The sequence below is a fragment of the Jaculus jaculus genome, chromosome 5 (genome assembly GCF_020740685.1).
Source record: "Jaculus jaculus isolate mJacJac1 chromosome 5, mJacJac1.mat.Y.cur, whole genome shotgun sequence".
Taxonomy (NCBI): domain Eukaryota; kingdom Metazoa; phylum Chordata; class Mammalia; order Rodentia; family Dipodidae; genus Jaculus; species Jaculus jaculus.
Genome location: NC_059106.1, coordinates 132683749 through 132705532, shown reverse-complemented (window position 1 = coordinate 132705532; position 21784 = coordinate 132683749). Strand labels below are relative to the sequence as shown.

General features: G+C 39.1%; 1 protein-coding gene and 1 pseudogene across 1 annotated transcript in view; one reads left to right on the top strand and one right to left on the bottom strand.

Moving 5' to 3' along the window:
- The window catches only part of Tprg1 (tumor protein p63 regulated 1), a 434873-nt gene that overhangs the window by 60555 nt on the left and 352534 nt on the right, over nucleotides 1-21784 (top strand). The window lies entirely within an intron of this gene.
- LOC101598762 overlaps nucleotides 11770-21784 on the bottom strand; it is a 65373-nt pseudogene continuing 55358 nt past the window's right edge.

Below are 21784 nucleotides of genomic sequence, written 5' to 3'. Positions count from 1 at the left end.
TACATATTGTATGTATGTACATACACATATCCACACATCCACAAAGATTCACATACACACATAATTAAAAATTAATGATAAAACAACACTTTGAGTGTGATCATGGAGAGAAAAACCAAGGGAAGCTGTAGTCCTCACTGTCTCCGGTCCTGCTGCATAATGTTTCCAAATTCATGTGTTCTATTAGGTCACTTTCCTTCTTACATTCTCTTAACATCCCTCAGGGCTACTCACTAACTTTTTCTCATCTATTTTCAGTGGTGAGTCGTAAATTGGCATGCTAGTTGATGACAGTCTGTATATAATGCTACCTGTGGTGGTTTGGATGTGAAATGCCCTGAATGGCATCTTGTGTTTTAAACAATAGCAGAACCTTGTGGAGCCTTTGGGAGGTGAAGCTTTTCTGAAAGAGGTGTGTCCCTGGGGGGTGGGGATGATGGGCACATCTTGAAGTTTATTAGTCCCGCCCACTGGCTGTAAAGGACAAGCTTACTCAGGCTGCTTCCTTCCTGGTGCTGTGACAAGGCATGACTCCTAGCTGCCTGCTCTGCCATGCTTTCTCCACTATGAAGCAACTTCCCTTGAAACTGTCAACTGAAATAAACCCTGCATTCCCATAAGTTGCTTCTGATCAGGTGTTCTGTCCAAGCAATGAGAAAGTAACTGCTATACTACCCTGTCCTATAATTTTATATCACCTAGTTACCTTATAGTCATCTTAATTTATCCAACTGTGATATACAATGTTCAAGCCATGATGAAATCACCTTATAGTGGACTTCTCAAAATGTATCCTGTCATTAAGTGATGTGTGACTTCATTTATTTGTAATTTTTATAGCTTTGCAATTTTCCTTCACCCAGTGCCCTTTATTGTCTCCATGTCCTGGATAAAGTTATTCCTTTTCCCTATAGCACCCTCCTCTTATCACACTATACCTGGCCCTTCTTCACTTGGTGAATTGGAGAGGCACTATGATTATCGGAAAAGTTAACAGTACTAGGAAAATCTTTCTACATGTTGACTGGCTTATTTGCTATCCTTTCATCCCACCTATCCCATAACTAGTGACTCTTCATGCCTTTAGGAGAACATTATAGTATTTGACACTGATTCAACTCTCTGTGAACTCTTGATTCTGCGACACTATCCTGGATTGATATACAAAACTTTCTTAGGGCAATATGCAGTCTTTAAGGTTAAACCCTTCATTTTCCAAATACACAGGCATGGATATGACCCATCTGTAGACTCCTTGATGATCTTACCTGGGGTACACACTTTCCCATTTAAGCTGAAGCCCACAGAAGCTACCATTGATATAAGCTCCTTGGTTCTTACTGTATAATACTAGAATTAGAATGTGTAAAGAGAGGCAGTTTCCATATGAGCATTTACTATGTGACATGGAATAAAAGGATATTGCATTGTAAGCTGGGTAGATGCTCCATGATAAGTGCTATTCTTCTCTATTCCTTCACTTTTTTTGTCTTACCTTGTGAAACTGGCTTACATGGCTACTGGGAAATCGAACCTGGGTCCTTAGGCTTTGCAGGTAAGCTCACTTACAGCTAAGCCATCTCTCCAGCCCATCCTTCACTCTTTTTGTATAATTTTACATTGGAAAGACAAGGTCAGAATAACTGTATCTCATCCATGTTATAATGAATTTGAAGAGATGACAGGGATATAAGAAATAAAGTTTCAATGTGCAAATTTCCATAGTTGGTATCTTGAACTTGTATAGCTACAGTGCAAATTGGTTGGTGGTGTGTAGAGCCTTTTCACCCTGAAAATGTAGGGTCTGCTGTAGGATATCACATTGCATCAGAGAACAACTCAAGCTATTGAGCAACACCTGGCTACAGCTGGACCAAAGAAGGAAGGGTCTGAGTTCTGAGAAAGACTGCACATTCCCCCCACTGGAAAGACAGGCATTGTTTCAGGGAAATATTCAATAGAGAGTTTTTGAGACACAGAGTCCCATTCAGGGCAGGAAGATTGGAGGGAGCTGTTTTCTCTCTTAAGGCTTGGCTCTGTCTGGAAGGATGCTATTTAGCATGATCCAGAACTGATTATTTTGTTGATCATGTTTCAAAACCTTTGCTCTTTAAACACGTTCCCAGAGTAAATTGAGTGCAATTGTGGGAAATTTAACTTTAAAAAAAGTCTCGTTATATTTGAGATTGGAATGGAGAGATGGCAGATGAGGGAGAATGGAAACCTGCCCAAGGACCTAAGAATCAAAAGGGATGGCTGTGGGGGAAGAGAGCAACAAAAGCTTCAGAGTCTGGGTTGGAAACTTGCTGAATGAGTCAGCCTGCAGGACAAATGAAACCTCACTCATCACTTGGTCTTCCTTCTCTGGAGCAGAGAACCAAACAGTGGGGCCCTGGAAAAACATCAGCAACTTCTTGTAGCAGCTGTAGGTGGGGAAGGTTTCCAAGCCACAGAGAGGGCTGTGAACGCAGTTAGTTACTGGGGCTCCAGTTTTTCTCAGCCAAATAGGAAGAACCTCCAAACTGACCTTGGAAAAACATACTCACAGAAGGAAAACATATTGTAAACTCCCCCTGTGTATTTGTATTAAGAGATTTTTTTTTTTTAAAGAAACAAATACATTGCTTTCCAGTCTTCCATGAAAAGAGTCTAAACACTCATGGATGCACAGTCGTAGAAGCCACAGAGTGTGGGTTGGAAGGCAGAGGAGAGGAGTTAAGCGTTGACCCTCTTTAATGAATACAAGGTCATCTACACAGTACAACTGTATTCATACTAAGAAGCCTGAAGGGAAAAGCATTCTCACCACTCCTTTCAGCGAAGATTGCAATTAGCATTTTTATGAAGAACATAAACTCTGTGTATCAAAGATGCACTTTTATTGCTCTGAAACTGGCTTGAATAAGCATCCCGCAAACGTTTTGGCTCTTTTGCTTTCAGGAGGAGGCCAATTAAAACAGGGTCTGTCTAGCTGCCAGTCCCTACCCACCCTTCACTGAGGCAACAACAATACTGAGATGGTGGTGTTGTCGCCCTCAAAAGTGGCTTTTCAGCTATTGGGCACCTGGAAGGAAAAACGATTCCTTGGCTCTTTTCACAAAAACACAAATATAAAAAACTAAATCTCAAAAACACAAGGCTTATTTTGCTTGCCCCTCTCCACTCCAATTATGGATGCGGTGGTTGAGACAGATGATTTAACTTGCTGCAGATTGTGTCAGCCGCCGTTCCTGTTTCTCCCCCTCAGGCAACCAGGCTCCAGGATGGGCAAAATGACTGTGGCTCAGTGGCGCCAGAGAGCTCCGAGGTGCTGTGATGACCCTCCAAAAAGCCGCCAGGGCCAGTGGCCTGACTGCCTGCTCTCAGGAGCAGAAACTCAAAAGCGCATTTCCCCGAGGCCAACGCGGGCTCAGGACGCCACGTTGCTCCTTCGCATACTGATGGGTGGGTCGTGAAGGAGGAGGACATGGTGGTGCTCTGCGACACTCGCTGCTCTTGGAAGGTGATGTAACAGGGAGAATTTACCTCCCTCCTCGGTTCTACTACTCAGGCGCATGGGACTTGCTGAAATGCATAGACTCCGTACGTCCCCATTGAGCTTTCTTACACAGGATTCAGGTTCATGGCTCACGTTCTTTTCCTCATAAATGGCACCAAATTTGAGCATATAGATTGTGTTCATAGGAGTGAACATAAAGAGGGAATGTTGTCTGCCACATGATGTTAGATGCCATCTAGTGTTTTCTGTTTGTTTCCCCCTTAGTTGTACCTCTATCCATTTCCTTCTACTTTTCTCATAGGATGACATTCATTGGTGCGATTCCTACGAGCACCCTCTTAGAATAAGACTTCTATGTGACAGAGGAGTGCCTTGATTTCCTATGAAAAGTGAGCACAAACAACGTTTGTAGGGGTAACAGTTTTTTGATGCCTTCAGAGGAGGTAAAAGTAAGAGGCTTCCTGTCAGAACCAAATCCAATGACTGATGTTTATTGACAAATCTTACAAAAAAATTATATGTCCAGAGATTAGCAGTTCTGAGGTTAAGTTAATAACTCATCTATGTCAAAGGCTAAGGTGATTGTCCTTGATGTTTTCTTTGTCCTTCATGGTTTCAAGGTTGCTTATCTAGTTCCAAGTGCCATGTTTCATAGAAAAATGCTCATGCTAAATTGGAGGAGACACTTTAAAAGAAAAAACAGTTTCCCCATACCTCTCACTATCCCTAACTGTATTATATGAAAATAATTCTAAACACATATGCCCTGCAATCAGCATGCCCAATTTCATCAAACAAACACTACTAGATGGAAACTCACAGATTAATGCCATCACGATAGTAAGGAGAGAGTTTAATACTCAACTATCATCAATTGACAGGTCATTATGGTTAAAAAAAAAAAAAGAAAGAAACATAGAAACATGTGGTTTAAATTAAATCATAGAAAAATGGACCCAACGGACATACATAGGACACTGTATCCAAATTCTATAGAATATACATTATTTTCATTACTGCATGAAATTCTGTCTAAAGTAGAACACATATTAGGACACAAAGCAAATATCATAAATGCGGGAAAATTCAAATAACTCCTTATATTCTATCTGGTCACAATGAAATAAAACCAATCAATAGTAAGAGAATACAGAACATGCCAAAACTCATGGAATTTAAACAATACATTATTAAATGATGAATTGGTCATTGAAGAAACCAAGATGGAAGTAAAAAATATTCCTAGAATCAAATGATTACAATGGGTTACAATGAATGCAGTCCTATAAGTCCTTATAGCTAAGTATCTATATTAAAAAATAGACCTAAAGTAAATAATTTAATAATACACATTAGAGCTTTGGAAAAAAGAGCAAACCAAATAGTAATTGAATATATGGAAAAAATAATTAAGATCAGGGCAGAAATTAATGAAATAGAAAGGAAAAAGAACAACATAAAGAGTCAATTAAACAAAGGGTTAGTTCAATAAAAGGATAAGCAACATTAATAAGTCCTTAACAAAACTAACAAAATAAAGAGAGAAAAGACCAAAATATATAAAATTATAGAATACTGAGCCATTATAATCAATATCAATGAAATCCAGAAAACCACAAGGGCATACCTTAACAACATATGCTCTAATAAATTAGTACATATAAAAGAAATGGTTGAATTTCTAGATGCATAAACCTACCAAAATTAATGCCAGATGATATTAAACCACTTGTTCTAAGTAAAATAAGCAATGAAACTGCAGCAGGTTAAAAAAAGAAAATGATAACTTTCTCAACTAAAAGAAATCTAGGCCCAGGAGAGTTCACTGGAGAATTGTACCAGGCCTTCAAAGACTAACTAAAATTAGTGCTTCTCAAATTATTCCATAAAACAACAAAGGAAGGAAAAATACCAAGCTCCTTTTACAAAGCAAAACCATATAATGACACAACAAAAAAAATGTTACAGACAAATCTTCCTCACAAACAGAGATGAAAAAATATCAGAAAAATATTTTCAAGTAAAATACATGAATACATCAAAACATCATTTACCATGATCAAGCTGGTTTTCTTTCAAAGATGCACTATTGGTTCAACATATGAAAATCAGTCAATTTAATGTATGATATTAATGAACTCAAGGACAAAAAGTATGATCATTTCAATAGAGGGAGAAAAGTCATTTAATAAAATTCAACAACATTTCATAATAAAAGTCCTAAATATACCAGAAACAGAAGGATCATATCTGAACACAAAAGAAGGCTATTTACAACTAACCTGTAACCAACTTTATACTAAGTGGGGAAAAGCCTCCAAGCATTCCCACTAAAATCACAAAGGTGTCTATTGTCTCCACTCATTTAATATAGTGCTAGAAATCCTAGCTGGGACAGTGAGAAGAGAAGGAAATAAAAGGGATACAAATATGAAAGGAAGTAAATTATCCTGATTTATAGAAGATATAATTCTTAGTAGACTCTATCAGAAAACTTTTAGAGCTGATAAACACTTTGAGCAAAGAAGCAGGATACAAAATCAACACACAGAAGTCAGTAGCTTTCCTATATACCAATAATAGACATGCTGAAGATAAGCTTAAGGAAACAATCTGTCACAATGCCTCAAAAATACCTAAGTATTAATGCAACGAAGTAAGTGAAAGACCTCTACAATGAAAACTTTTAAGCACTCAAGAGAGAAATTGAAGACACTAGAAAATAGAAAGAAATCCTATGCTCATAGATTGGAAGAATCAATATTGTGAAAATGGCCACTTTACCAAAAGAAATTGATAGATTTAATGCAATCCCTATTCAAATACCCATGTCCACCTTCACTGAAATAGAAAAAATATTAATTTGGAAGCACAAGGACATCATACAGCAATCCTAAGCAATAAATAAATAAATTAAATAAATAAATAAGGCCAGAGATACCTCTATACTTGATTTCAAAGTATATGACAGAGTCATAATAAGAAAACAACATGGTACTGGTACAACACAGACATGTAGAGCAATGGAACAGAATAGAACATGCTGATATAAACCCACACAGCTAAACCACCTGAGTTTTGAAAAAAAATGCCAAAAAGTACTCACTGGAGTAACAAAAAAGCAGCCTGTTTAACAAGTGATGGTGGAAAAATGGGGGAAGAATTGAACTAGACCCTTATTTCTGTATGCACAAGAACCAGCTCCAAATGGATTAAATGCTTACATATCAGACTTGACCTTAAAATCACCTGAGGCTGCTAGAGGAAAAAAGGAGGGGAAGTACTTCAAGATACAGGTCATAGCTTTCTGAATAGGACTCCAGTCACTTAGGAATCAAGTCCAATAATCAATTAATGGGATGTCATGAAATTAAAAACTGTCATGCAGCAAAGGAAATATTAATCAAGTGAAGAAATGGCATACAGAATCTTTGCCAGCTATGCCTCTCACTGAAGATTAAGATCTATAATATACAAAGAACTAAAAACAAACTAAATAAAAAGAAGTCAAACCACTTAATAAAAATGGACCATGGAACTGAACAGGGAGTTCTCAGAAGAATAAATGCAAGTGGCCAATAAATATTTTTTAAAAGTGCTAAATGTCCTTACCTATCAAGAAAATGCTAACTGAACTATTTTGAGATTCCATCTCACTCTGGTCAGAATGGTCACCATCAAGAAGCTGAGTGTGCTGGTGAGAGTGTGGGGTAATATAAACCATTATCCATTGTTTATGGGAATGGAAACTTGTCCAGCCATTATGAAAATCAGTGTAAAAGTTTCTGAACCAGCTAAAAATAGTCCCAGCACATGACCTAACTATATATACCACTCCTTTATGTCTTACTATAGAGGTACTTGCTCATCCATGTTTATTGTTTATTCACAATAGCTAGAAATTAGAACCAGCCCAGATGCCCAACAAGTGATAAATGGGTAATTAAAATATGATGCATATACACAATGGAATTCTACTCAGTGGTAAGGAAAAGCAAAATTTTCAGGCAAATGGATAGATCTGGAAAACATTACATTAATTTTGGTAACTCGATCTCAGAAAAACATATGGTGTATATTCTCTTACATATGTGGATATTAACTTTTAATTTGTAGATTTGTATGTAAGTTGTAGTGAGAGTTAGTAGAGGCCAGGAAGCTATAAAGTGGCCAGGAGAGGCATGAGTATATGTCCTAAGTGGATGAAGTAGTAGATATGGAAGTAGAGGGGCTGAATACTGGTGGTAGAAAAGTTTAAGTAGGGAAAGGGAAAGAGGATGGAAGAAAGGAGTAGACAAAACTAAAACCATATGAAAAGGCCATAAGAAAACCTACTTTGTTATTAGATAATTTAAAATATAGCAAAAAGAAAAAAAAAAACAGTTTGAACAGAAGCACCCTGTGTGGGTAGATCTCAGAAGCCATATATTATTACAGAAAAATTCCAGTGCCAAGGGTAGAATACTTCCCAGTGAGCTGTTGGTCACAGAGGTGCTTGAGGTCCCCCAAACAATACAAGATATTGTCAATGCTTTTTGTTACCTATTAAATTAGATGGTTAGACCCTGTTACTGAAGATAACACTTGCTTTTGGTTGAAGGATACTAAGAAATCAAGGTGGAACTGAAGTGAAAAGCCTCCTCCCTGCTGGCCATCCATCCATATTGGTGGTAATTGCAGGCTGCTTGGGGCAGAAAAGTCATCAACAGTCTTACCCTGTGAGGTGCACAACTGGGCAGCAAAGCAATAAGTGACCACTGGTACAATAGTGGCATGCTTGTTATAGGAGTAACTCACTGGTATCTGACTGGATTTGAGGTTTGCTTTTTTTTTTTTTTTTTTTTTTTTTTTTTTTAGAGGGAATTCATGCATTCTTCAGTACTAAGAAGCCTATGGCTAGGAAAATCATAAGCCCTAGAAAGAAAGCTACCACTAGTGCTTGGATGAATGGATATATTTTGCCCATCATCTTGTCCCCTAAATATTTATGTTTATTCCTATAGGTTAGCACTGCTCTTACCTTTGATCAGAGAAAATTCTTTTTGCCATTAGTGGTAACTACTGGGCCACTATAAACTTGCTGGTGCTGAGAATAAGTGACTTTTGAGTGCTTAGTATGAAATAAGACATCTTTATCATATCCTTCAAAGCTCAGGGAACATTATAGAAGATCAGGTAAAAATAATGTAAGAACCAGAGGACAAGAAAACGAGCTTGGTGATGTTGTCTTCTGGACATAAATTTGATATTGCATTCATGCCCTCACAATAGCTATTATAACTCGCACAAGAAACACAGATTTTTGTCATGGAAGGTGGAGGAGAAGAAGGAAAGACAAACTAGAAGAGAGACTAGGTGGAAAGACAAAGGGTTCAATAGAAGAGGGATGGTGGAATGGAGCCAAGGAAAGGAGAGGAATATGATCAAGATGCATGAAAATTATTAATAAAAAATTAAAAAGAAAGCGATACCCAGGTCTTAGACTATCATGAACCAACATAACAGAAGGTCAAATTTCTTTCTTTCTTTTTTTTTTTGTTTTCCAAGTAGGGTTTGGCTCTAGCCCAGGCTGACCTGGAATTCACTATGTAGGTGCAGAGTACCCTCGAACTCATGGTGATCCTCCTACCTCTGCCTCCCAAGCGCTGGGATTAAAGGTTTGCACCACTGTGCCTGGAGGCCAAATTTCTTTGAATAAATCACAAGTTGATTTTGGTATTGTGGGAAGAAAAAGCATGTGTTGGGAAACAATAAGAGGAAAAACTGAGAAATCAGAACATAGTGCAAGACTTCAGATCTTGGGAGAAAAGAGGACCATGATAATACTTGTTTTGTGAGATTCAAAGGGTTTCCTAGAAGGAAGAATTCTAGTCTTGGATTGGTATACTTTTTTTTTTTTTTTTTCCTGTCGTGTTGCCATGCTCATCTCACACATCCCTCTCTGGTCATCCATGTTATTCTCCCACTTGTCTCAAGAGATTAAAGGGCTGGTTCTGTGCTACGAGGAGAATGGACAGATGATCCATGAGTGGAACTGATACAACACAAGCAGGACTGCAGAAACAGGACTCGTGATCAGTGAGCACTGCTATTCCCATGTTCCCACCAATAAGGGATGACGGAAAGCCAGAAAGGACTGGGTCTTCACATGGAACAGAAAGCAAGATGGGAGTGAAGATGTGTTTGGCTCAATTGTATCTGGACTTTCTTTTGTTTTGTTTTTTTGAGGTAGGGTCTTGCTCTAGCCCAGGGTGACCTGACCTGGAATTCACTATGTAGTCTCAGAATGGCCTCAAACTCATGGTAATCCTCTTACTTCTGCCCCCTGAGTGCTGGGGTCAAAAGCAAGTGCCACCATGCCAGGCTGTATCTAGATTTTAAGGAGCAAGATGATCCCAGATGCCATCTAAATTCCCTATATACATTATACTATCATTATTTTTTAGGAATAGCCATCCAATCATATGTTAGTTTATAAGTGATTTTACAATATTTATTGATGTGGTATTCTTTATTTTCTAAGTCATACTATTATCATATATGACTCCTGCCAGAAGTAGCAATATAAACTTAGACAACATCTTATTTGCTTAAAAATTTTTATCTATTTCTCTATCTATCTTATCTATCTATCTATCTATCTATCTATCTATCTATCTATCTATCTTTCCTTTTTTGAGACAAAAACTTGTTCTATAGCCCAGACAGGCCTTGAACTCATGATCATTTTCCTTCAGCCTTTTGAGTAGTTGAGGTTACAGAAATATGCTCCCATGTTGGGCCCTTTTTTTTTTTGTTGTTGTTATTAAGACAGCCATTGTGATGCATGCCTTTAATCCCAGCATTTGGGAGGTAGAAATAGGAGGATTACCATGAGTTCAAGGCCACCCTGAGACTACATAGTGAATTCCAGGTCAGCCTAGGATAGAGTGAGACCCTATGTTGAAAAGCCCCGAAAATTTTTTGTTGTTGTTGTTATTGTTGAAGCAATACTTGGTGATATATCTTTTTAAGCCTAGCACTTAGAAATTTGATGGAGAAAAATAATGAGTTCAAGGCCAGTCAATACTACATAGCAGGACCATGTTTTACAAAAACAAAACAAAGTAAGTTAAAGTAAAATAAATCTTGAGATACCCTTAAATTAACATACTCTTGTGTATCCTTTATGCAGTTTCTACCTGTGATAATTTCTATAAATCTCTGGTGTAGTATCACCGCCAGCACACTAACTTTTATGCAATCAAGACATATCACATTTCAGTTGCCCTTTTAGCCACATTCCTTCCATCCCATCCCATTCCCAGTCAACCCCATGTGATGTTCCCAATTTCTGCAATTTTGTCTTATCAGGAATATTACATCAATAAAATTATATAGTATAATACCTTTAGAATTGGCATTATGCATTTGGCTTAATTTCCTGGAAAGCCATTGAGGTTGTTATACATATCCATTTTTCTTTTTTTGAGGTAAGGTCTTACTCTAGTCCAGGCTAACCTGGAATTCATTATGTAGGCTCAGACTGGTCTTGAACTTGCAGCTGTCTTCTTACTGTAGCCTCCCAAGTGCTGGAATTAAAGGCATACACCACCATGCCTGGCTATCTCCTTTTTTCTCTTTTATTGTTGAATAATAATCTATGACATGTATGTACTACAGTTTATTTAAACACTCACCTACTAAAAGATCACTAAGTTATTTTTCATTTGGGATATTACAAATAAATTTTCTCATACTGTTTAAATTATGTCACCTTAAAATTTCCATGTTCAAGTATGAATCTCTATCAACCTAGAATTTAACCATCTTTGGAAATAAGGGTCTTTTTTAAGAGAATGGAGTATAAAATTTATTATATATTGAACTCAAATAAAACCATCTTAAAAGGAACTCAGCAGGCCTCTTTTATTCTTCCAATGTCTCTACGACCACTTGTCCCAATCCCAATAAAAATATAATTTTGTATACACAATATTAGCAAAGACTAAAAATACGCAGAACTTATGAAAACGGCATAAACTCAGTTTAAGGAGGTTAATGAATGGATCATATAACGCCGTTTCCAGAGGACTCACTATTTATTTAATTGTAGCACTAACAAAAGCCCACAGCCTTCTGGGCCAGAGGTTGGTGTAAGGAGCCCCTGAGCATGTGTCAGACTAGCTGGAGCCACTGTGGGAAGAGAGAAAGTCGGCACTCTCAGTGCTCCCTTGAGCTGCTTCATCTGCCCAGCCTTGCTTCTGCTCCCTCAGCATCTGATGGGACTGTTACATGGACACTTTTAGTTGAGGTGGTATTTTTGCAATGATGAGGTAGAACCAGGATTTATCATTAGATAACATCAGCATGTTGTTCAGGTAGTGACGATGGAGGTTCATTTCTTTACATGGATTTGAGTACACTTTCAATTGTTGCAGACATAAAAGCCAGAGCTGCAATGGAGAAAGGGGATCAGCCACTGCTTCTTTTATCCGGATGTACCTTTGAGCTTCCTGGAACTGGCTGTGGTTCGTAGGCAAATACAATTTGTTGATCTACTCTGTCCTTGAGTGGTTAACTCTGTTTATAGTGGGTAATGCCTGAGACCTTGTGGAGGTAGCCAAAGGAGCTCAAAGCAGAGACCACTTTTTGTTAAAATTTTTTAACTTTTTTTTTATTGACAGCTTCCATAATAATAGACAATAACCCATGATAATTCCCTCCCCTGACTTTCCCCTCTGCAACTCCACTCTACATCATGCCCCTTCCCCATCTCAATCCATCTCTGTTTTATTTTGATATCATTATCTTTTCCTCCTATTATTATGGTCTTGTGTAGGTAGTGTCAGGCACTGTGTGGTCATGGATATCCAGGCCATTTTGTGTCTGGAGGATCTACACAGAGACCATCTTCTTGCTGTGAGTGTATAGAAGACCAAAAGGAAGCAGAGATGCACTTGTGCCCTAGATCACACAGGTCCTGATAGATCAGGCAAATTTTTTAATGCTCAGGCCTCTGTGGATCGTGATGGATTCATAAAAATTGAACAGCATGCAATTTTCATGTATGATCACATGTAGGTTATGCCTGTTGGCAAAGGATTTGTATTTTTTCAATAAATCAGTGGAATAGGTGTCACCCTGAGAAAACTGAGGTTTGATTAGCAGAGGCCTGTGACTACTTTTTTTTTTTTGTTGCCATAATTCTAGCCACAGTCAGGGTAAGCTTTAACTTGTCCACAGAAAGCTGGAAAGTACATATATTGGCCTTAGTTACCTCGCTTTAAAGGAGGACAAAAGTTATCTTGACTTTCATATGCAGGTGAGTGGTAAAGGGAGAGCCACCAGATCAGAGAGTGGGGAGCAGCAAGGCCTTTCCTGGGTCACACAGAAACATGGCCACTGCAGAGGGGACCTAGAAAGAGCCATTTAATGCCACCATACGTTCTGTATCAAGGTGGGTAGATGCCTTGCAGTGGTGGGTCAGAAACACGGTTCCTACTCCTCATATAAAGGGCTACCCTATCCAGGTGTACTACCTTCTCAGTGCTGTTCATGTCAGTCAAACACAACTTTTAAATCATCACTCACATCAAGGCAGAGCTTGCTCTCCTTGGTGAGGAAGGTTGAGGAAGCCCAAAGGGTTCTTGTCTTTGCAGGTTCAGTCTCTTTGGTAGACCTCTTAGTTCTGGAAGCTCTAGAGGAAAGAGTTGAAGATGATAACCCCATATTTGGACAGGACATGGCTGACTAATGCAACTTCAAAATTATTCCCCTGGGGACTTGGCTAGGCAGGCTGTCTAGATAACACATCCTGCTGCTCAGCTGTGACATCATCTGTAAGGCTTGTGGATAGGAGAGGTGAACCCTAGGCCACCTACAGTGTCAGATCACATGATATTGATTACTTGGCATATTAAGTGGCCTGTCCAGTTTTCTTCCTGCTGGATGTTCTCTGTGCATTTCTCTTCTTCCATCAATTGGTCCTGCACCTGCCTGGCTGTCAGCAGCATAAAGTGCCCCATTATGACCTCTCACAAGTTAAGCATCATCTCCAGGGCCCACTCCCCAAGCTGGATCCAGACCACAGGGCAAGTGTCTGCCTGATGACTTACACTTTAGGTATCTGTGTGGCTAGAACCCTTGTCTGTTTCTACTCATCGCTTATCCATTCTAAAGTCCTGGTGTCCACTTGAAGTACTCTTGTCAGTCTGGGTCCAGAGTCCTGATCCATGGATCTCCTCATCTCACTGAACTTGTTTCAGAAATAGGGTCTTGGACAAAGTAAAATGAAGCCATTATGAATACTGTCCTTATAAAAGATCACAGTAAACATAGATGTGACACACACTGAGCACCATGTACACATGCAGCTAGAGATTAAGGTGATGTTTTACAAGCCAAGGAGCCCCAGAATTTGCCCGAGACTTTTCAGAAACTAGATGGGACCATGGAACACTATTTTTCAACATACAATTTTAAAAGTATTTATCTATTTAAAATTTGATTGTTATATATTTATGACAGAGATGAAAGAGAGAGAGAGAGAGAGAGAGGGAGAGAGAGAGAGAGAGAGAGAGAGAGAGAGAGGGAGAGAATGGGCATGTCAGGGTCTCTAGCCACTGCAAATGAACTCCAGATGCATGTACCACCATGTGCATCTGGGTTCTGGGTAATTAAACTTGAGTCCTTAAGCTTCACTCACAGCCAAGCATCTTAACTGCTAAGTCATCTCTACAGCCCTAAAAACATTTATTTATTTACATACAGACAAGAAGAAAGAGAGGGAGAGAGAAAATGGGCACACCAGGGCCTCCAGCCACTGCAAATCAACTCCAGATGCATGCGTTATTCTGTGCATCTGGCTTTCACATGGGTACTTTTTCTTACAAATAAACACTGCTCATACCTTGATTTTGGATTTCTAGCTTCCAAAACTATGAGATGAGAAATTTCTGTTGATTAAGCTATTCAGTTCGTGGTACTTTGTAAAATGCATTACTAGCAAACTAATATAGTGTCAGAAACATTTAGAGGCAGGTTTTTTTTTTTTTAATTAATTCAAGCCTTTACTTCTTTGGAATAAATGCCCAGGAGAGCAATTGTTGGGTCTTCGAGTCGATATATGTTCAATTTCTTTAGTAGTTTAAACTGTTTTCCAGAATGGCTGCACTGATTCACACATTCCCAGAGCAACATATGGATGATTTAATATCTCTTTGTTTAGTAATATTTGATATTTTAGCTTTCTTGTAGGTATATAGTGAATCTCATTATGGTACTAATTCATTTTTCTAATGTCTAATGAGCTCTCCATGAATTTGTTTATTTTCAGTGGATTGGTGAGAGTTTAAAAATATTTTCTCAGATGGCGGAGTGTTCAGCCCTCCCCTCCATAGGGTCTTCTGTGAGTAAATCTGTGCTTTGATGAGATCCACCTCATCACTTGTATCATTGCATGGCTCATTCCTTCAGTATCAATTCTAAGAAATCTTGCCTGTCCCAAGATACTCAAGACTAATCCATCTAATTTGTACAGACTTTATAGTCTTAAAGCTCACATTAAGTTATTTATCCATTTTCTGTTATGGTAGTTTTTTATTTAATTTTATTTTTTAACTGATTGTTTTCATACTTGGACATAACGGAACTTGATACCCTTTCCCCACCCGTGATGGTTGATGACATTCCTACTCTTGTGCACATCTGTCCTGGTTAATCACTGCTTCTGTGCGGTCATGGGTGCGGCAGCCGTACCATGTGTGAAAGACCATACCACTCTTCCCCATCCTATATTCTTTCTGCTTTCTCCTCTGTTGACATCTCCTGAGCCTTAGTGGGATGACACAGAAGTCCCATTCAGTGAGGAACACTTCATAGTCACTTATTCTCAGCACCTGGACAGTTAAAAGTATCTACAGTAACCCCTGCCCACTGCCAAAAGAGGTTTCACTGACCAAACTGAGAGAAGCAGTAATGTATGAGCATACATAAAAATATTTAAAAGTCACTTTGATGTGCACAGCATGCCAGTTTACCAAAACAATAGTAGTAGCTTCCTCCCTAGGACCTCAACAATCATAGGCTTTTGACCAGGTTTGCTGTACAATTCCGTACTGCAGAGTTGGGCTCAAATCCAGTTAGAAGTAGTTGGTTACGACCAAATGATTCTTTCCACTATTGCACAGTGGACACATTTTACCTGTGAGTCAATACTGCAGCACACAGGACGCGCAGATTGGTAGTAATGTTGATGACTTTTCTCATCTACCAATTCTGTATAAAGCACCTTTTGGTACCAGGGACGCTAGCCAGTAGGGTTAAAAGCTTCCAGCTTACTTCTAGTTTGATTTCTCTATGTCCAGCAGCTAAAATGTGTTCTGTCTTCAGTCACAGGATTGACAGATTGGGTAATTTATACAGACCTGTAGTTCATTAATTTTTATGTCTCTTCTATTGTGCTATTGACCTCATTACTGTGATTTTCATCTTGGCTATTTCATTTTACATCATAACAGTTCCATTTTGTTATTTAAAAATGCTTTGAATTTCTTTTTGAGACTTTTATTTTTATGCTGGGATTTTATCATTTTTCATTTTCTTCAAAGGTGTCCATAAGGGTTCACTAAAGCCCCTTTATGATGCTTGCATCACAGCCATCTAACATCATTATCAATCTGGTGTGGAAATTTATTAATTGTCCCTTTATAATTAGTTCAAGATCTGACCATTTTGTGTATTAATGAGAGGCTGTATTTTAACTTCTTTTTAAAAAAATATTATTTATTTATTTATTTGAGAGCAACAGACAGAGAGAGAAAGAGACAGATAGAGAGAGAGAGAGAGAATGGGTGCTTCAGGGCCTCTAGCCACTGCAAATGAACTCCAGATGCATGTGCTCCCTTGTACATCTGGCTACCGTGGGTCCTGGGGAATCAAGCCTCGAACTGGGGTCTTTTTTTTTAAATTTTTTTGTTCATTTTTATTTATTGAGGGTGAGAGAGAGAAAGAGAGAGAGAGAGAGAGGGAGATAGGTAGAGAGAGAGAATGGGCACGCCAGGGCTCCTAGCCACTGCAAACGAACTCCAGATGCGTGCGCTCCCTTGTGCATCTGGCTAACGTGGGTCCTGGGGAATCGAGCCTCGAACAAGGGTCCTTAGGCTTCACAGGCAAGCACTTAGCCGCTAAGCCATCTCTCTAGCCCCGAACTGGGGTCTTTAAGCATCACAGGCAAGTGCTTAACCATTAAGCCATCTCTCCAGCCCTTAACTTCTTTTTAGGTGATAACCTTTATATGGGAAAAGGGGTGCACTGTTTTGTTTCAAGATTGGCTTCCATCACAACACAAAAGGATAGACTCTTCTTCAGGGCTTTGTATTGTTATACTGAAGCTTGCTTGTGTAGGAGAGGCAAGAGTTTTATGTTACTAATGAGTATGTGGTCTTGATTTCTCCTACTGGTCTGTGCTGGTAATAGTAGTGGTCCCAGCACTATGGGCAATGGTGAAGGTTCTATCAGGTAGACTTCCCATGATATGAGGTCTATTTGAGGAGTAAGACAAATGTATCTTTTTTTTTTTTTTTTTTTTTTTTTTTTTGTAGTAGGTGTGTGTGATGGTTAAGGTGTTGTCAACTTGATCTGTTTAGTAATCCACAGAAATCCCTTTTAGGTGGATCTCTGAGGTTGCTTCCAGGAAGGATTAACTGAAGGCAGAAGTCCTTTCCTCAGAGTGAGCCCTTCCCTGAGAGCAGGCAGCTTCTCCCAGAGGGGAACTTTATGTGAAGAAGCTCTGGGTGAAAATAGCCCCTTCCTTCCTTTCACTTGGCTTCCAAATTGCTTGTTGCCTTGCAGCATGAACTGAAGACCAGTGGTACCTCAGGAAGCCTCTAGGTCTTCAGTGCAATTCTTCCCCTTGCTCTAGTGCAGGCCCAATTCCAAAAGTTGTAATGTCTCAAACAATTTGCAGGTGAATGGGCAGAAGTTTAGGCCCAAAGATTTCATTATTTTTGTGCCGTATCCCTTTGCTCACACCAGTTCATTTCTATGCAAAGCAACCTGCACAACTTCTCAGGACCTGGGCATAACAGCAAGCCTCACACAAAACTGCTAGCCCAGTCCAAGCAAAGCTCTTTTTCGCCCTCATAAGCCAAACCTCACAGTCCATAGTTCTTATTGTATTCTGGTCTTTCAACTCTGACCAGAATAGTCCATCAAGCTGCACTTACAGCACTGCAAGACATCTTTTAGGCTAAGGTTTCAAATTCTACCACATTCCTATTGAAAATCAGCTCCAAAAGGCCAAAGCCACACAGCCAGGTATCTAGCAGCAATCCCACTCCTTGGTACCATTTACTGTTACAGTCAGGTTCTCTTTGCTGGTAGAAATCACCCAGCCAAAAGCAGCTTGTGGGAAAAAGAGGTTTATTTTGGCTTACATGCTCAAGGGGAAGCTCCACAGTGGCTGGTAAAAATGATGGCATGAGCAGAGGGTGGACATCACCCCCCTGGCCAACATCAGATGGACAATAACAGCCAGAGAATATGTCAAACACTGGCAAGGGAAAACTGGCTATAACACCCATAAGCTTGCCCCCCACAATACACTGCCTCCAGGAAGCATTAATTCCCAAATCTCCATCAGCTGGGAACCTAGCATTATAAACATCTATGTTTATGGGGACACCTGAGTCAAACCACCACATTCTGTCCATGGCCCCCATAATCTGATAACCATACATGGTATAAAATGCAATATATACAGTCCTTCTTTAAAAGTTCCCATAGTTTTCATCAATCCTAATGATGTTCAAACAGTCCCATAGTCTGAGATCTTTTGATGGAGCCATAATGCCAAAAAAATCCCCCCAAAACCTATAATGGCACAGAATATACATTCACACTGCAAAAGATGGCATTAGGCATAGGAAATAAATATTCAACCAATACAAGATTTAAAACTACCAAGACAAACATCAAACTCTGTAGCTCCAAGTCCAACAACTCTAGCCAGTGACAAACCTCCAAGCCCTAAAATTCTAACCAGCAACAAGTCTCCAGAGTTCCAATTCTACCCCTCCAGCTAGGCTACTCACAGTCCTGGAAAACTTCATGTGGGACTGGCAGCTCTCTTTAGCAGCCATCTTTTGGCCCTGATATCTCTACTAGCTCTCCACTGCAACCCACGGTCCATCCTCATAGCTCCATGGGGTTTCCGTGCAAGCATCCAGCAAACCTGTTACACACTGCCCATGGCCACCTTCAAAACACAAGACCACATTGCACATTCAATGACCCTCTCTTTCTGCATTTCTTACACTCCATACTACCAGGATCCCTGACTAATGCAGTGTGGAAGACCAGCCTCCCCATGTGGATTTCCTTGATGTTGTCAACCACTACAGGGCACATGGCAGAATTCATTTCTTTGAGTGGACTTGAACTTTTGATCTTAAATTTAGCACCTATCTTTCATCTCTAAAGTTTTTCAAATTTGTGATATGTGTAGAACAAATAAAGACTAACTACATCAGTCAGAAAAGATTAACTTTAGTATTGTTTTTTTCATAGTAAAATTTTATCTAATTGTACTAAAAATGTGAGATTTTCTGGGTTAGGGAGATGATGAAGCAGCTCAAGGCACTTGCTTACAAATCCTGGAAGCCCAGCTTTGATAGCTCCCTGCTTGCAAATAAGTAAATGAAAACATTTTCAAAAACTTTAGGACTCTCTATGGGGCAATTGTACCCCATGTACTGATTCAATATTTTAGCTTAGATATGGTGTCTCCAGATATATACATACTTTCTCTATGGTGACAGAAGAGCAAAATGGGAGTCATGTACCTGAAGTTCAATGATTCCAAATAGCCATGCCTAACGTTATGAAGTGAATAAGCATACACCTTCAAGTAGAAGTAGCAGTTATGTAGGTATTGATATGTAACAGCATAAGCACTCCAGAGTCTTAGGCTTCAGAACTACTCAGTTGGAAATAAAGATAAGGTAGCTAATTGGGCTGTCTTTGTAAGAAAAATATCCACCCCCTCCATCTGTCTTCACTATTACTTTGGTCATTAAGCTTGAGAACCACAAATATGTTTTGCCCAACAATGTAGGTAAGCTATGTGGTAGGGTATCATCTCTGAGTTAGAAACTTAGTGTTGAAACTAACAGTTACATACTGTTTGTGAGGCCCACCACTCACAGTTGCTACCTCAAGTGAAATAATGGCAATGGAATGGCTAGGTGTAAATTAATATATTAAGTAAATATTTTAAGATGGTATGATTGCTTTGTCCTGTGAAGTTCTTTTAGACAACACTTCAGCTGAAAATTGATTGGCTGATGATGCTTCAAGTGACATAAGCCTTCATTTATAGAATTTAAAGGCCTCTCAGCAACAGACTCTCCTAAGCATCTATCAAATACAAGTCTTGCCAAGGGTTGTTGAGTCGAATAGGCCTGGGGTAGAAGGAAAGAGTGCTTGGTAATAAAAATGTGGCTCACATAGAAAATTAAGGAAGCCTACGGTATGAATGTGAGCCTGCTGAGATCTGCTCTGTGATTCTTTTTAATAACGGAGTGGAGATGTGTTAATGAGCGTGACACAGGGCACATAGCCATCAAGTGAATTAGTCATAGCTTGATTCTTTTATGTGCCTTGTCTAATGGGAAACATTACCCAGCAATCACAGTAGAAGCATTCTCAGATGGAGCAGAAGGTGTGGAAGGGAGTAATGAGGCTGCCTAAAAACTGTTTTACAGAGCCCTGAACCAATTCACAACAGATAATAGAACTCAGAGCCAGACAGATAATAGAAGCGACAGCCATTTACTGCTAAGAGACTGTCTGAATATTTGTGCATGAAACAGCCCACTCCAAGTTTTTTAATCACATTTCCTGAGAGAGAGAGTGGCAGAAAAGAAAGCCACGTGGCAGGCTACTTCCATTAGTGTGTTCTAAATGAGTATAAAGAAGCGAAATGAGTAGACACGAAGAAAAAGAATAACAGCAATTGCAGATCAGAACAGCTTTTGGCTGTTTGAATCCAGAAAACTAGGACATCTTCTCCTTGTGACTCAGATAGGGTGTGGGATAGTGATTTTGTCCCAGAGGTATTTGATACGCAGGATGATTGAAAAGTATCTTGGTTTATAATTCTTCTTTGATTCCCAAAAGAGAGGATGGTGAACAGAGGCCTGTGTCCCTAACTATGCCTAGACCTTGACCCTTTTCTAAGTATTGTGGGTAGTGGATGGAGACATGTGTTTGGTAAAGGTGCCCTGCTCTAGAGGATAGAATGTAGAATTCCCATTAAAGGCTTATAAAGACCAACAATCTTATGTCTGGACAAAAAAGGCTCACGAATGGATCCAAAAGGGAACTTAATCATATTACACAGCCTCCTAATATGAAACTCAGAAGCACTGATCTTCACATTTTCCCTACTCCATCTGGCAATCATGCTCTTCTGTGTTGCCACATGTTAAGAAAGACAGTAACCGGATTTGGTACATTCAAAATAAGATATCCAAAATATCACTAGAATATAAAACTATATCATTTAAAAATGATCAGAAGGCCTGGAAAAAAATAACATAAGGAGTTCAGTGTGTAGGTTGACAACAGTGTTCAGAGGCTGATGATTATTCCTCTGTGAAAGAGGAATGAGCTATGTTCTATGATACTTTAACTAGTAGAAAATCATGAAAACCATGATTATATCAAAGCACATTAATATTAACCTGATTATAAGCATTATCAGTAGTGGTTAGAGCTGTCTAGGAAATGAATAGATCATCAAGAGAAGTGAGCACCTCAGTGGTTGTGTTCCAGCACATGTCAAGCAATCACTTATAGAGTTTGTATGGTAAAGTTACAGGAGATCTGTCCTAATTGTGATGTCTACTTGAATCTGACGTGCCTGTGCTATTATTCTCTCATGATTTGTTTCCTCCAATAAGCTCTTGATGCATTGTAACCTGGAGTTTAGGGGATTAATGGAATTGGGAAAATGGATCTTTTAAAGGCTGTACTTGAAAGCTTAATTCTGAAGTGAGAAAAAGTCCATTGTTTAGATGATGACTACAAAGACATTTTTATTATTGGGACAAAACATAGATTATGATGGCATGAGCTTTTACACAGTCCTTTGTTTTCCCTGGAATTGATAGTTAATTTACTTTTAGTACACATAAATGGCTCTCAGATGCTCCAACAGTTTTATTGATAAATATTAATTATTGATTCATGTACAGTTAAATGCATACGTCATCTATCAAGTGTGCAGGTACTATTCAAAAA